At 40.3% G+C, this 13,994-nt stretch overlaps 1 protein-coding gene across 4 annotated transcripts in view; it reads right to left on the reverse strand.

Annotated features, from left to right (window-relative positions):
- FGGY (FGGY carbohydrate kinase domain containing) overlaps positions 1-13,994 on the reverse strand; it is a 233,195-nt gene that overhangs the window by 150,970 nt on the left and 68,231 nt on the right. The gene's annotated exons all lie outside the window — the stretch shown is intronic.

The following is a 13,994-nucleotide window of genomic DNA, read 5'->3' on the forward strand; positions in this document are numbered from 1 at the left end:
TAAAGGTGTTTCCCCACGAATAGGAACTCTACACACGACTACCCCTCTCCTCCGCATACACCAGCCAAGTGAACAGGCCATGCACACCAGGCACATTCCAAAAGGTCAGTGCAGCCTGAACACCATATATGCATAGCAGGGAGTTTAGAGAAGTTCCCAGTGAACGGAATGGGACTTGTACCAGGACTGAATTTGGCCCATAAAGTTTTGTGGCCTGGTGTGTAAAAGTAAAACAGAGTCCAACTGGTAGTGCTTCTGTAGAGTGTATTCAAGTTTCAGTGCCACTGGCTCTGTATTTCATCAGAACTTGACGACAGTTCAGTGACATACTTAAATAACATAAGCTGTGATGCAACCCAGTGCAATGGGAAGTTACTGTTTCAATTAACATTGATGACAAAACTGTTTGAGCCCCACTGTGTTGATAGTGTCATAAGGACACAGAATAAAGGCACAGGGCAGAATTAACTATCTGCTATAAAATGGGTTTTTCCCCTCCCCAAACTTTCCTTAGAGCAAAGAAAAAACAAATAACTGAGAGTGACAAGATACCATGCAACGAACAGACCATTGTCTTACTGAAGATTAAGGCATCCTCGGAGATCATTTTTAATTGTGCTCTGTAAAGTCAGTTAACCAAAAGGCGTTAATAATTTTAATCGCTACTGAAAAAGTCAACTACCTGTAGACTTGGAGGAGCCATTGTGGTCTACATGCAAGCTGGCTGTGTCTCGGTGAACTGTTACATGCTTGCTGTGATTGGTTTCAAGAGATGCATACTTGGGTATTACATTTCTTTTAGATCTTATTTTATGAATTATGTATTACTTGTGTTTTAGCTTAGATTTACTTCTGTTGAAAGATTACTTTTATTCAGATGTTATGATTTAAAGAAATGTTAAAAATATAAGTGCTTCTTTGCTATTCTATACAACTTTTTTATGGCATTGTGTGCTATATCTCCTTGCGAATAACAAAAATGTTATAAATGTTATATATGTCTTCTCTCCCCGACCCCTTCCTCCCAAAAACTTCCTATAGGCCTAACAAGGGGAATTAAACTAAAAGTTCATTACACACACACCCCAAACAGAAGGTCCCTAGCCCTAAAAGCTTAAAATCTAAGTCTAAACCAAGAAACAGCTATATAGTAGCATCAATATATTTTACATTCATTCATCTCAAGTATTCTTGTCAGCAAGTTAAAGAAGTATGGGCTGGATGAATGCACTATAAGGTGGTAGAAAGTTGGCTAGATTGTCGGGCTCAACGGGTAGTGATCAATGGCTCCATGTCTAGTTGGCAGCCGGTGTCAAGTGGAATGCCCCAGGGGTCTGTCCTGGGGCCGGTTTTGTTCAATATCTTCATAAATGATCTGGAGGATGGTGTGGATTGCATTCTCAGCAAATTTGTGGATGATACTAAACTAGGAGGAGTGGTAGATACACTGGAGGGCAGGGATAGGATACAGAGGGATCTAGACAAATTGGAGGATTGGGCCAAAAGAAATCTGATGAGGTTCAACAAGGACAAGTACAGAGTCCTGCACTTAGGATGGAAGAACCCCATGCACCGCTACAGACTAGGGACCGAATGGCTCGGCAGCAGTTCTGCGGAAAAGGACCTAGGGGTGACAGTGGACGAGAAGCTGGATATGAGTCAGCAGTGTGCCCTTGTTGTCAAGAAGGCCAATGGCATTTTGGGATGTATAAGTAGGGGCATAGCCAGCAGATCGAGGGATGTGATCATCCCCCTCTATTCGACATTGGTGAGGCATCATCTGGAGTACTGTGTCCAGTTTTGGGCCCCACACTACAAGAAGGATGTGGATAAATTGGAGAGAGTCCAGCGAAGGGCAACAAAAATGATTAGGGGTCTGGAACACATGACTTATGAGGAGAGGCTGAGGGAACTGGGATTGTTTAGTCTGCAGAAGAGAAGAATGATAGCTGCTTTCAACTACCTGAGAGGTGGTTCCAGAGAGGATGGTTCTAGACTATTCTCAGTGGTAGAAGAGGACAGGACAAGGAGTAATGGTCTCAAGTTGCAGTGGGGGAGGTTTAGGTTGGAAATTAGGAAAAACTTTTTCACTAGGAGGGTGGTGAAACACTGGAATGCGTTACCTAGGGAGGTGGTAGAATCTCCTTCCTTAGAAGTTTTTAAGGTCAGGCTTGACAAAGCCCTGGCTGGGATGATTTAATTGGGGATTGGTCCTGCTTTGAGCAGGGGGTTGGACTAGATGACCTCCTGAGGTCCCTTCCAACCCTGATATTCTATGATTCTATGATCCTGAAGTATCCCACTGTTGCAAACCTCAATAGATACAAATAGCACCAATAACATGCACTTGAGTCTGGGTTGGAGGACTGCAAACAATTGCTTACACATCATACCTTGCACAACAGTGCATGAGTGGTTGGTGGGAGGATTTTAGCTTAGGGCACCAAGTCAAACATTTACTCTTATGAAAACTGCCATGGGATCTTTACTGTCCATGCAGAGTATAGAGAATCTCTTACTTCACAGTTTTGTCCACAAAAAGACCCCCCTCCCTCCATAGTAAGCTATATGGGATTTAGTCTATCTGACCTGATCCTACCACGCTTAGTTCCTAAAATAAGTGTCGCCATTTCAAACCTCAGAGTTGGACTTAACCATAATCTCTGGCTATTTAATAGGACCCTGCATTTTACTAGACCCAAATGCAATGGAACGGAGAGTTCTTCTCTCCTCAAAAACATTCATGGAAACAAATACTGAGGCTACTTTGTATTCAGTCCCAAATACAAATCAAATTCCAGTTTTCCAGATGCTGCTATAATATAAATGATTAAGACAAAAAAGAACTTGAAAAGTTCCTTTCCGCTTCTGCTGCAAAACTACATGGTGTTTAGTCCTGGTACGGTTTCTGATGCAGAGGGCCAAAGTACATTTGAAGAGGACCATGTTACATTTTATTCCATTTCTTTAGCATTCCCATATGTTTTTATAAGTGGATGACTCTTGATGCTTATTTACAAAACTGATCTTTAAAAAAAAGATACATCATCCTAATTATAGTGACATTTCCCATATATGGTTTCTATTCTATTTTTATACAGTAGTTTGCAACAAACAAATGACATGATGCATATTAGCCATTTGGAGAAATTGAAATGGGAATGACTAGTTACATGCTCATAAACATGGAGAGACACAGATCACTTTGGGATTAAAGTTCTCAAGCTTCCCACAAACTACCTGGAGCACAAGCTAGTTCAAACAGGGTTCTGCCTGTACACCTGAGTTTCGAATCTGCCCTGTTCTACAGTTAAAGAATGGATTGATCATTTATCATTCTCTCTGACCTGAAAACAAACATACCCCAAAATAGGAAGTATGTGACATGTAACTACAGCTATGACACTGCTGGTATAAGAAACTCCAGTTTCCAGGTGTTTAAAAGACGGACATTAAAGTTTAATTAGGATCCTTGACGGAAATTGTATAAATAAAAAAATTCTCAGCAGAGGAGCATAGTGAAAAAAGCCAAACATTTTCCCCAAATTAACCTGCTCCTTTCAATTATAAACAAATAAGCAAAAGACTTTCATAATTCTGGAAGATTTTACATAAAAAGTAAACAAATAATTATAGATACTACAGGGCTTTCCAAAATATGGTAATTACCAAATCATAGCAAACTATAATCATAAATGACTATTTATTTAACTAGTTCTCTGTGCTATGAATTATTATGACACTTCTTTATTTAGGTGCTAGCTTGACAAATGCTTTGAGATCTATATGCTGCTGCTAATGTATTGGGGCCACTGCCTATCATGCTGACCAATATTGTCTCATTGTTGACTTGTATTCCTTCATCTGTGTCTGTCTGTATCCATCTATTGTTTTTCGTATTGTATTTAGATTGTAAGCTCTTTCGGGCAGGGACTGTCATTTTGTTCTAAGTTTGTACAGCACCTAGCACAATGTGGTCCTGGTCCATAACGGGCTCGTAGGCAGAACAATAATACAAATGCATAAATAATAATATGGGTGAGAGGGCTATATAGGAGCTAAGTAATAAGGCTGCGAACTCTCTAGGAGCCCAATGCAGCTCCCACTGAGTCTCTGTATTTAATGGGAGTTTGTAAGGTGCTAGCTTTTCCCAAGCTGGTGAAGCACCCACTGCCACATGCAGTCTCTCTTTTCAGGCAATTTTATTTTCCAAACATAAGCAGAAGCCACAGAAGAGTTCCTCAGCCCACCCTGTGCTATAGTGTCCATGAGATTTTTCCCCTTTGCCTTTCATTTACCCATATTTCAGGGTCTATGGCAGGATTCTTTTGTGCTCTTTTAACAGAGCACTGCCTCCCAGAGGCCCTTTCCCCAGTAGGTTTCCACTGCCTCCTCTCCCAGGGGACTCTGGCAGCCACTTCAGAGTCCAGCTGCTCCAGTTCCCTGAGCATCCCCCTTCCTAAGGCCATGTCTACAGTACCACTTATGTCAGCAAAACTTATGTCGCTCAGGGGTGTGAAAAAACACACCCCAATCCCCTCCCGAGTGACATAAGTTTAGCCGGCATAAGTTGTGGTATGCACAGTGCTATGTCAGCGGGAGAGCTTCTCCTGCTGACATAGCTACCACCACTCATGGAGGTGGTGTCTAACAGGTCAAGTCTGGCCCACTATGGACAATGATCGAGGGCTTGATCCCACAGGTCATCCATGTGTGGCGTTCTTGAGCTTGAGGACTTGCAGGATCAGGCCTCTGCTGTACTTCACATTCATCCCCAGCTCTAGATGAAATGTTAACATTTTGGATTGGAGAGAAAACTAGCATGCACGGAAAATTATCTGTCAGCTTTAAATCCTGGCCCGCATGAAGTCAGTGCAAGTTTTGCCACTGATTTTAACTGGATAAGGATCTCATTCAATGGTCCTAACGGGTCAGAAATAAACTTAAAACGTATCCAAAAACGTAGGCATCAATTTCAGAGTAAGTATGTCACAACTGACAAGGCTGATGTATGTTCAATATGCTCCCAAGGTCACAGTGGACATTTTAATTAAAAAATACTGATAATTCTTTGTCAACTCTAACAATTTATATAAGGATGGCCCTTTGGATTCGCTGAAGCCTGGGTTCTATGCTGACATACACAGCCAGACCCTAAGCTGATATAAATGGTCATACCTCCACTGAAGTAACTGTAGCTACACTCATTTACACCTGCTGAGGATTTCATCCACAGTTCAATTGCTAGACTAGTTAGGGTAGGCTGCAGTTTGGTACCAAATAGGTAGCGTGCAGTTGCACAAAGTAGCTTTCTGTGGTTTGTAGGCCAGAGTCTTTTAAAGCCACAAATCATCAAGAACAAAGAAAGCTGTGTGAGTTTCTGAAAGCAAAGAGAAAACCTGTGACAGTGAAGCATGACTGACAACATCAAAAAATGTTTTCCCATAAATTTTGCAAACTTGAAAATTAAATAGATTCATTCAAATTAAAATCCAGAGCTTAGGCTCTGCTCAGCTGAACTTCTCCATGGTCCAACACCTGTAAAAGTTACGAGTATCCCCCCAAATTATGCGACCCATAGTCTTAGTGCTTTCTACAGAAACAAGAACGTTACTGCTCTGATGCAGTCTTAAAACTGATCGTGGTTTTTACAGAAATGTCCCAGACAGAACATTGAGATACAGCACACGTATCCCCTCCAGCAATACTTTGTATTCAAAAGTAGTGGGCGTTGGTGTGGTGGAAGCCTGAAGAGCAGCACAGGTTATCACAGGGCAATAAGAGAACACACAATTACATGCTTCCCTCTATGGCTATGGCTGTACATGTTAATTCATGACCTTTTTGAAATGGAACCATATTATCAGTGCTATGCATACTGACTTTGTTTATACTTGACACAGCAATGTCTTTGCCTACACTACATATTATCCTCTTTGTGGGGAGTGGGTAAAGGCGGTAAGTTTATACTGAGGTGACATTTCTCAGTCAGAAGGAGAGAAAATCTGGCACCTCGTCATTTAGCCTTGAAACAGTATCATACTGCTATAAAATTTATGAGATGCTGCCCATGCGGGATGTTTGGTGAAGAGAATCAAAGAAAGGAGTGGTGGGTTAAGTTCACAGCAGTGTAAGAAGAGCTGCACCTGTTGTCACTCTGTTGTTACTCTAGATCTCCCAGGCAGATTAGTTTTAAACCACAGGACCACACAAGCCTGGGTCCAATACATTTCACATGAGGCTATCTGCATTTTACTCATTTCACCTATTCAACAGCTCTTTAATTGCATTTATACAAACTGTAAATACCATCAGCTCCATCCACTAAATTGTAAAAAAAATTTCTAATATTTAAAATATGTTATCAGGGGGTTTGTTTTTTTAAAATTACCTTTGACCAAAAAAAAAAAAATAAAAAAAATAAAATAAAAAAAGAAACCCCTGCCTGTCTGAACTCATTGTTTTAGCACAAATGTGACTTTAACCTGAAATGTGTTTTTTTCCCTTTTGATATACACTAAATATATCAAACAAAAAAGACAGGTAGGGAAGACTGTTTGGGACAAATAGCGGACACATTTCAATTGCACTCTGGGGCCCCTGTTCAAATCTTTGTAGCTCTAAGGATTTAAACCTAGCCAATGAAAGGCAACACAGAAATTATTGTAATCAGTATTGGCAAGCCACTAGTTTCATGAATTCTCCTCATCATCAGTTTTTATTTGCCAGCCCTGTGTAACCTTTATATTTGCAGGAACAAAAAAATCACCCTAAGGTTTAGATTTTTTTAAAAGTTAACTGTGTAATAGCAAAGCAACGTCAAAGTTTGCTCCCCAATTATAAGAATCCTTAGAAACTCTGGATGGCAAAAATGTAAGTATACTGTGGATTTCCTTCCATTTGCGTATGGTGATTAACAGCTCTATTTCTGTTTACACTGAGGTCAGTGTGAGTTTTGTGACAGACATCAGCTGCAGTAGGATTCGGCCACAAGTCTCAAACTATTTCAAATGAACAGCTCTGGATTAAAGATGTGAGAATCCGGCGAAAGCTGCCAGTCCAGCTAGCTCACTAATATGCACAGTTTGTGAGCTATAGTTCAGATAAATAAAATGTAATGAAGATTAATTAAATTTAAAATCAGACAATACAAGGCAACAATCTCTTACCCTTTCAGACAAATATGTCTTTTTCTTTCTCCATGTTCTGTTTTTCTCTGTGATATGTTGGCAAATCAAAAACATGATGAAGTGCTGCATTTGACAGAGATTTCGCAACCCTTCAGGCAACTATATTTTAAATATAGCTATAGCTATTCCTACCTCTGTGCCTCCAGCTTCCATCCAGGACACACCACACGATCCATTGTCTACAGCCAAGCTCTACGATACAACTGCATTTGCTCCAACCCCTCAGACAGAGACAAACACCGACAGGATCTCTATCAAGCATTCTTAAAACTACAATACCCACCTGCTGAAGTGAAAAAACAGATTGACAGAGCCAGAAGAGTACCCAGAAGTCACCTACTACAGGACAGGCCCAACAAAGAAAATAACAGAACACCACTAGCCGTCACCTTCAGCCCCAACTAAAACCTCTCCAGCGCATCATCAAGGATCTACAACCTATCCTGAAAAATGATCCCTCACTCTCACAGATCTTGGGAGATAGACCAGTCCTCGTTTACAGACAGCCCCAAAATACTCACCAGCAACCACACACCACACAACAAAAACACTAACCCAGGAACCTATCCATGCAACAAAGCCCGATGCCAACTCTGTCCAAATATTTATTCAAGTGACACCATCATAGGACCTATTCACTTTAGCCACGCCATCAGAGGCTCGTTCACCTGCACATCTACCAATGTGATATACGCCATCATGTGCCAGCAATGCCCCTGTGCCATGTACATTGGTCAAACTGGACAGTCTCTACGCAAAAGAATAAAGGGACACAAATCTGACATCAGGAATCATAACATTCAAAAACCGGTAGGAGAACACTTCAACCCCTGTGGCCACTCAGTAAAAGATTTAAGGGTGGCAATTTTGCTACAGAAAAGCTTCAAAAACAGACTCCAATGAGAAACTATTGAGCTTGAATTAATATGCAAATTAGATACCATTAACTTGGGTTTGAATAGAGACTGAGAGTGACTGGGTCATTACACATACTGAATCTATTTCCTTAAGTTAAGTATCCTCACACCTTCTTGTCAACTGTCTAAATGAGCCAGCTAGATCATCACTACAAAAGTTTTTTTCTCCTGCTGCTAATAGCTCATCTTAGCTAATTAAAAAGAAAAGAAGGACTTGTGGCACCTTAGAGACTAACAAATTTATTTGAGCATAAGCTTTCGTGAGTTACAGCTCACTTCATACTCTCACAGTTTGTATGGTAACTTCCAACTTATCTGTATGTGTGTATGTATATATATATCTTACTATATGTTCCATTCTATGCATCCGATGAAGTGGGCTGTAGCTCACGAAAGCTTATGCTCTAATAAATTTGTTAGTCTCTAAGGTGCCACAAGTACTCCTGTTCTTTTTGCGGATACAGACTAACACGGCTTCTACTCTGAAACCTATATTTTAAATGTTGGTTTGAGTTTCTACCATGCTTCTTTTTTCTCTACTTCTCTCTAATCTTGCTGATTCAGTAGACTTGGCAGGCCCTGAGAGATCACTTCACACTCAACAAAACTAAATCTTGATGGGAATTGTGAACTTTTGTTTCACCAGCTGTGTTCGCCCCACATCTGGAAAAGTCTGAAATCCCCCATTGAATTGGTGGCATGGCTTTTATTTAAAAATGTAAAACAGCTTTTCCCCTTCATCCCCATTAGAGTGCATTCAAGTTCATAAAGGGTTAAAGCCTATTGGAGGCATAGCAACTACGGAACAATTCTTGAGGGGTTTACTTCACCACAACTCTGGTTTTGACTAACAGAGGCACTCCATTAGTGTTTCCAAATGTCAGTTATCAAAGAAGTCAATGCCTGGGCCCATATTCATTAAGGGCCGAGTCCAATTTCCACTGGAATAAATGTGGACTTTTTCTGTTGACTTCAATGGACACTGAATCAAGCCCTGTGGCTGTTCAGGAAGGTACACATTTCAACTCTCTGCACCACACAGCCCTGACATGTAACAGGAATCAGAAAATGAAACTTGTTTTAATGACCTAGAAATAGAACCTTTTAGTTACAAGATTCAAACAGTACGTTAGTTCTGTGAAGAGGGAAAAAATAACTAACTCTAAACTGGGTGGCACTATTTACTTTTGATACTGCAGCTCTTGGGGAGTTTGTTTCTCTTTTATTTATTTATTTTTTAAACTGACAATTTGCTAAGCAAATGTGCTGTTTACTTAAAAGGAAAGGATTTTATTGTCTGAATAAGTTCCATCTGCAATTTTCTACACCCACACATATAATTAATCTTCTCTGATTGCAGCCACTCCCTGGCAAAGATCCATGTTATATTTAACACTGGACACCACTTCAAAAACGGAAAGAGAACAACAGGATTGTTTTCAAAGACTACATAACAAGATAAGGTTTAGAAAGCAACACAATCCTTTGATCTTTGGTACCTTTCTAGTAGCCATCACCCCAAAGTTGGAAGTGACCTTTAATTACCATCACACCTGCCATACAACTCTATTAAAAATATAATTTAGAGGCAACATACAATTTCCAGAAACCCATTTACTAAATATCTCAATAGCATATTTATTATACCTTGTGCTTCAGGGTACAAGATGATCTCTAACTATTAGAGATCAGGATGATACTTCAGCATGGCGGGGCAGATTATCTCACATTTGCATACAGTGGGGGGTTCTTATACCTCCCTCTGAAGCATCTGGTGCTGGCCACTTTCAGGGACAGGATGCTAGACTAGATGGACCATGGGTATGGCAAATCCTATGTTTCTACCTTAGAAATTAGATAAGATTTTATGTTAAAGCAAGGAGGGCCCTGAGCCCGCTATTGGATTTGCACAGATGTACCCTGACTTCAATAAGACTTCATGCAAGAGAACTTCAATGAGACTCCAAGGGCTGTAATGGTCCCACCCACATCAATCCAATTGCAGGCTTGGGATTGGGGTGGGGGGTGTCTCGATAATTGTAATCTTCTATACACCTCACAGTACACATCTAACTTACAGTATTGTGGGAGAAGGGGTGCATCTTTGATAGATGATATATAAGGAGGAATGGCGCTGTTGCTGGTTAAAAGCTGTCAAAATCTGTCTTTTTAAAAAATAAAAAGTTGAACAGGGCAAATGTCAAACTACTCATACAACAAGAAAATAAGCCACACTTTCATTGAGCCAAGAAGCTGTTTCCTTTGTCAGTTATAGCGATGTCTAAGAAAATGTGTTTCTCTATAGGGATAAGCTTTCAAAAAACCAAAAACAAAACAGACAATTCTTCAGAGTTTTCCTAGAAAAAATTATGTCAACAGTCCTGAAGGGAAACACCCATCTCAAGTGCCAGATAACAAGTCAAATTAACCCCTTGTGGATCTTCACTGATTTCAGTGCCATTATACCCATGATGCATTTGGCTAAACACATTTAGTCAGAACAGAAAATACAAAATAAAATAATAATATTTAATAATAATCTTTATACACCTCCACAGCATGTCATGAAGAAACGGGAAGCAGACATTAGTGTGACTGCTTGTTACTTACTATCGATATTGCAGTACTTTATTATAGACAACCAGACAAGATTGCAGCCCCATTGTTCTAGGCACTGTCCAAACACATAATAAAAGTAGTCCCTGCAATGAAGAATTTACAGACTAGACAGAAAAAGCAGACAAAGCATGGAAGACAGGAAATACTATTGTCATTGAAAAGATGGGGAAACCGAGACACAGAGAACTTAAGAAACTTGCCCGAAATCAAAGAGGAGGCCATCAGCAGGGTCATGAACCGAACCTGGAGCTCCTGAGTCCCAGTCCACTGCCTTAACCACAAGATCATTCTCATGAGTTTATAAATCCAATGATAGCACCATGATGCTGAACATATTAAAAACGTCTATATAGGCAGATCAGGTTTCAACTTTGAAAGTTTTAAAAAAGTTAGTGAAACCTTTGAAAGGTCAAATATAATACTAAGCATTTATACATAAAATTACAGCACTTTTCCACTGTAGATTTTAAAAATGCCTTCCTAGGGTAATTAAGTACTATCATTTTACAAAAGGGGAACTGGAAGCATAGAGAGGTTAAGGATCTTGCCTAACATTACCCAGCAAACCAATGAAACAGCTGGGAACAAAGTCCAGGTAGCAAGATTTCCATTCCAGTATCCTGTACACTGGACACTATCTTTCAGACTGCAGCTTCAGCAGCACTTCAGCTCAATTAATTCAGAAAAATGCACTCTTTCAAGCTCAATATTTCATCTGTACCAGACTGGGCTAAAAAGCCCAATATGCATTTTAATGAAAAGGTTCATTTAAAAAATATATTCCACTTGTCATCATCTTTAGCCAGCTAAAACTATTAAACAATTAAAGCTGAAAATGTAGCCTCAGTCTACTATAAAACTTCAATAAAGCTTAATTACTGGGCCAAATCCATCGCTCCTGTAACTACATTCATTTAAACGGAGGTTCCCCAAGGATGCATTTGGCTCTTCATTTGGGGTCATTGCTTAACTTGATTTTGTCATTTATAACTCAGTGAAGACAGTCTATTGTGTAAAGCTGTACACCAGAGCAACAGCAGCAATGTTCCCTCATCATAGCAAATGCTGAGAGGGGTCACTATAAGAAGCCGGGCAAATCTTTGGTTAGAAGACCACAGACCTGAGCAAAATTACCTGGGTTTACATTTCATTACACACTTAGTCCATGTTTGTTAAAAGAGTCACAGAGGATTGAAAGCCTGTTGAGAGAAACTAAGGCAAGTTTTGAGCAAAATCCTCCTCTCCTCATGAATTTATGTTGGTCAATCAGCTACTGTCATATGACAGCATGCAGTTTATCCAATACATCGATGCCAGCATGTCACTTCAAACATCGACCCGAGTACAGCATAGAATGACCTGTGGATGTTTGACTGCTGGTCCACGCATGGTCAGATGTATCCTTCCAACAGTTAGATATGCTGTAATGAAGCTTTCACTGCTCCAAGAAGATCTGACACAGCCTACTGGGAGGTGGGGGAAGGTGAGAGGGAACCACAATGACTTGAGCACAGCCAGTAGAGTGGCCGCGGCCAGTAGCTCCTTAAAACCTTTCACCCTCCACATAGAAGGGGACCGGAGTAAGTACCATCACCTTTGCACAGGCACCATTTCTTAACAGAGCCTTGGAGTCATTTTTAGACCCCCCCTCACAGTCGTGGCAGGGGTGACTTTCTAATGGACCACTGTGGGTGTGCTCTTGGTGCCGGTGGTGTCTCCCCACCAGTGTCAGTGCTTGCTCTGACAGACACACTGCATGCCGAGGAGCAAGATTCCCCTCCACGTGAGCCATGCTACTTCTCACCATGTGGTTCTCGCTTGAAGAGAAAAACAATTAAACCTTTATCTGATTGGGCTTGACATGGTTCTTCCATGGCCAACGCACCACTGGAGAACAAGTCTGTGCTGCCTCATCTGCCAGCGTTACAGCCATACAGAACTGCAGGTATTTTCTTACTCCCCGGAGCCATGACCTGAAGGCTACTATGTGGTGGCCAATATTTTAGATGTTGATCCTTTTAGAGCACTCTTAATAAAAAAAAAAAAAAAGTGATTGGTTCATTTGCATTGTTGAATTTGATAAACAAATATATAACCTTATTTTGAAAGAGAGTTTTGCTCAATATACATTAAAACCAAAAAAGGGAGCAGCCCTCAGCACTTAATAAACAAGAAAACTGACATTCTTCAGGATGTTGCAACACGCACAAGCTTGGCCGAGACATTGAAATAAACAGACATAGGCGGTAGGTTTCCTCATCTGATTGCCTTGAGGTAATTCATACTAAGAGCTCATAAGTTAAATGTTGACTGTAGCATTAGGTAAAGACATCGCAACCCCAACTCCATTACCACCATTCTAGAAGAAAGAAAAATTACTTATCTATTAATTAGAGTTCTCTGAATCCATTCTCCACATAAGTACATACCAAGTGCTACCAAGACTGAGGGAATCTAAGGTCACAATATTCAAAGAAGAACAGTGCATATGTTCCAGAACAGTGAATTTATTCAGGCCCTGACTCAGCAAGGTAGTTGAGTACATACCTAACTTTAAGCACATGGAGAAATCCCATTCAAGTCAATGGGACTACTCACGTGCTTAGCCTTAGACATATGCTCAGTTGCCTTGCTGAATCAGAACCTAGCTATCATGTAGTGGTAGCCAAACAAAGCCTGAATTTATCCCGAACAGAAGCAGAGAAATTGCCATCAGCAGTGCATACATTTTAGAGAAAACAAGAGAACAGAAAGTTTTAATAGCTCTATATATATTGTTGCAGATTGGCCCAATCCTGCATTCTTTATGCATGCTAAAACACCAGAAAAGAAGGCTCAGTCCTTACTCAGGCAAAACATATGTCTCTTGTGAAGTCAGTGGAGTTTTATTTGAGTTAGGATGACAGGGTTTGGCCGACAAGAGCTGTCAAAGGTGTGTATCAAAGGTTCCTGGAACATGAAGTGAGGGAGGTATTTTGTCTCTTCCTTTTGGAAACAACTAATTCAGTTGATGAATGTTCTTAAAAATCATAAGTGCTCCTAAAACCCTCAAGATGCACTTGATAAGAACATCAAATGTTATACTCATCCTTAGCTATTTTAAACAGCACTTTGGAATTTGAATGTAAGACGGGAAGGAAAAAACAGTTTAAAAGTTCCAAGAAAAAAAATCTGTGCATAACTTTTTTCATTTTCAAGAAGTTGCATTGAATTGCTTTAGCTTCTCCTCCCTTTTGTTATCTCAAAGAATGCCTAGTCTAAGAATCTG

The sequence above is a fragment of the Caretta caretta genome, chromosome 8, assembly GCF_965140235.1.
Source record: "Caretta caretta isolate rCarCar2 chromosome 8, rCarCar1.hap1, whole genome shotgun sequence".
NCBI lineage: Eukaryota > Metazoa > Chordata > Testudines > Cheloniidae > Caretta > Caretta caretta.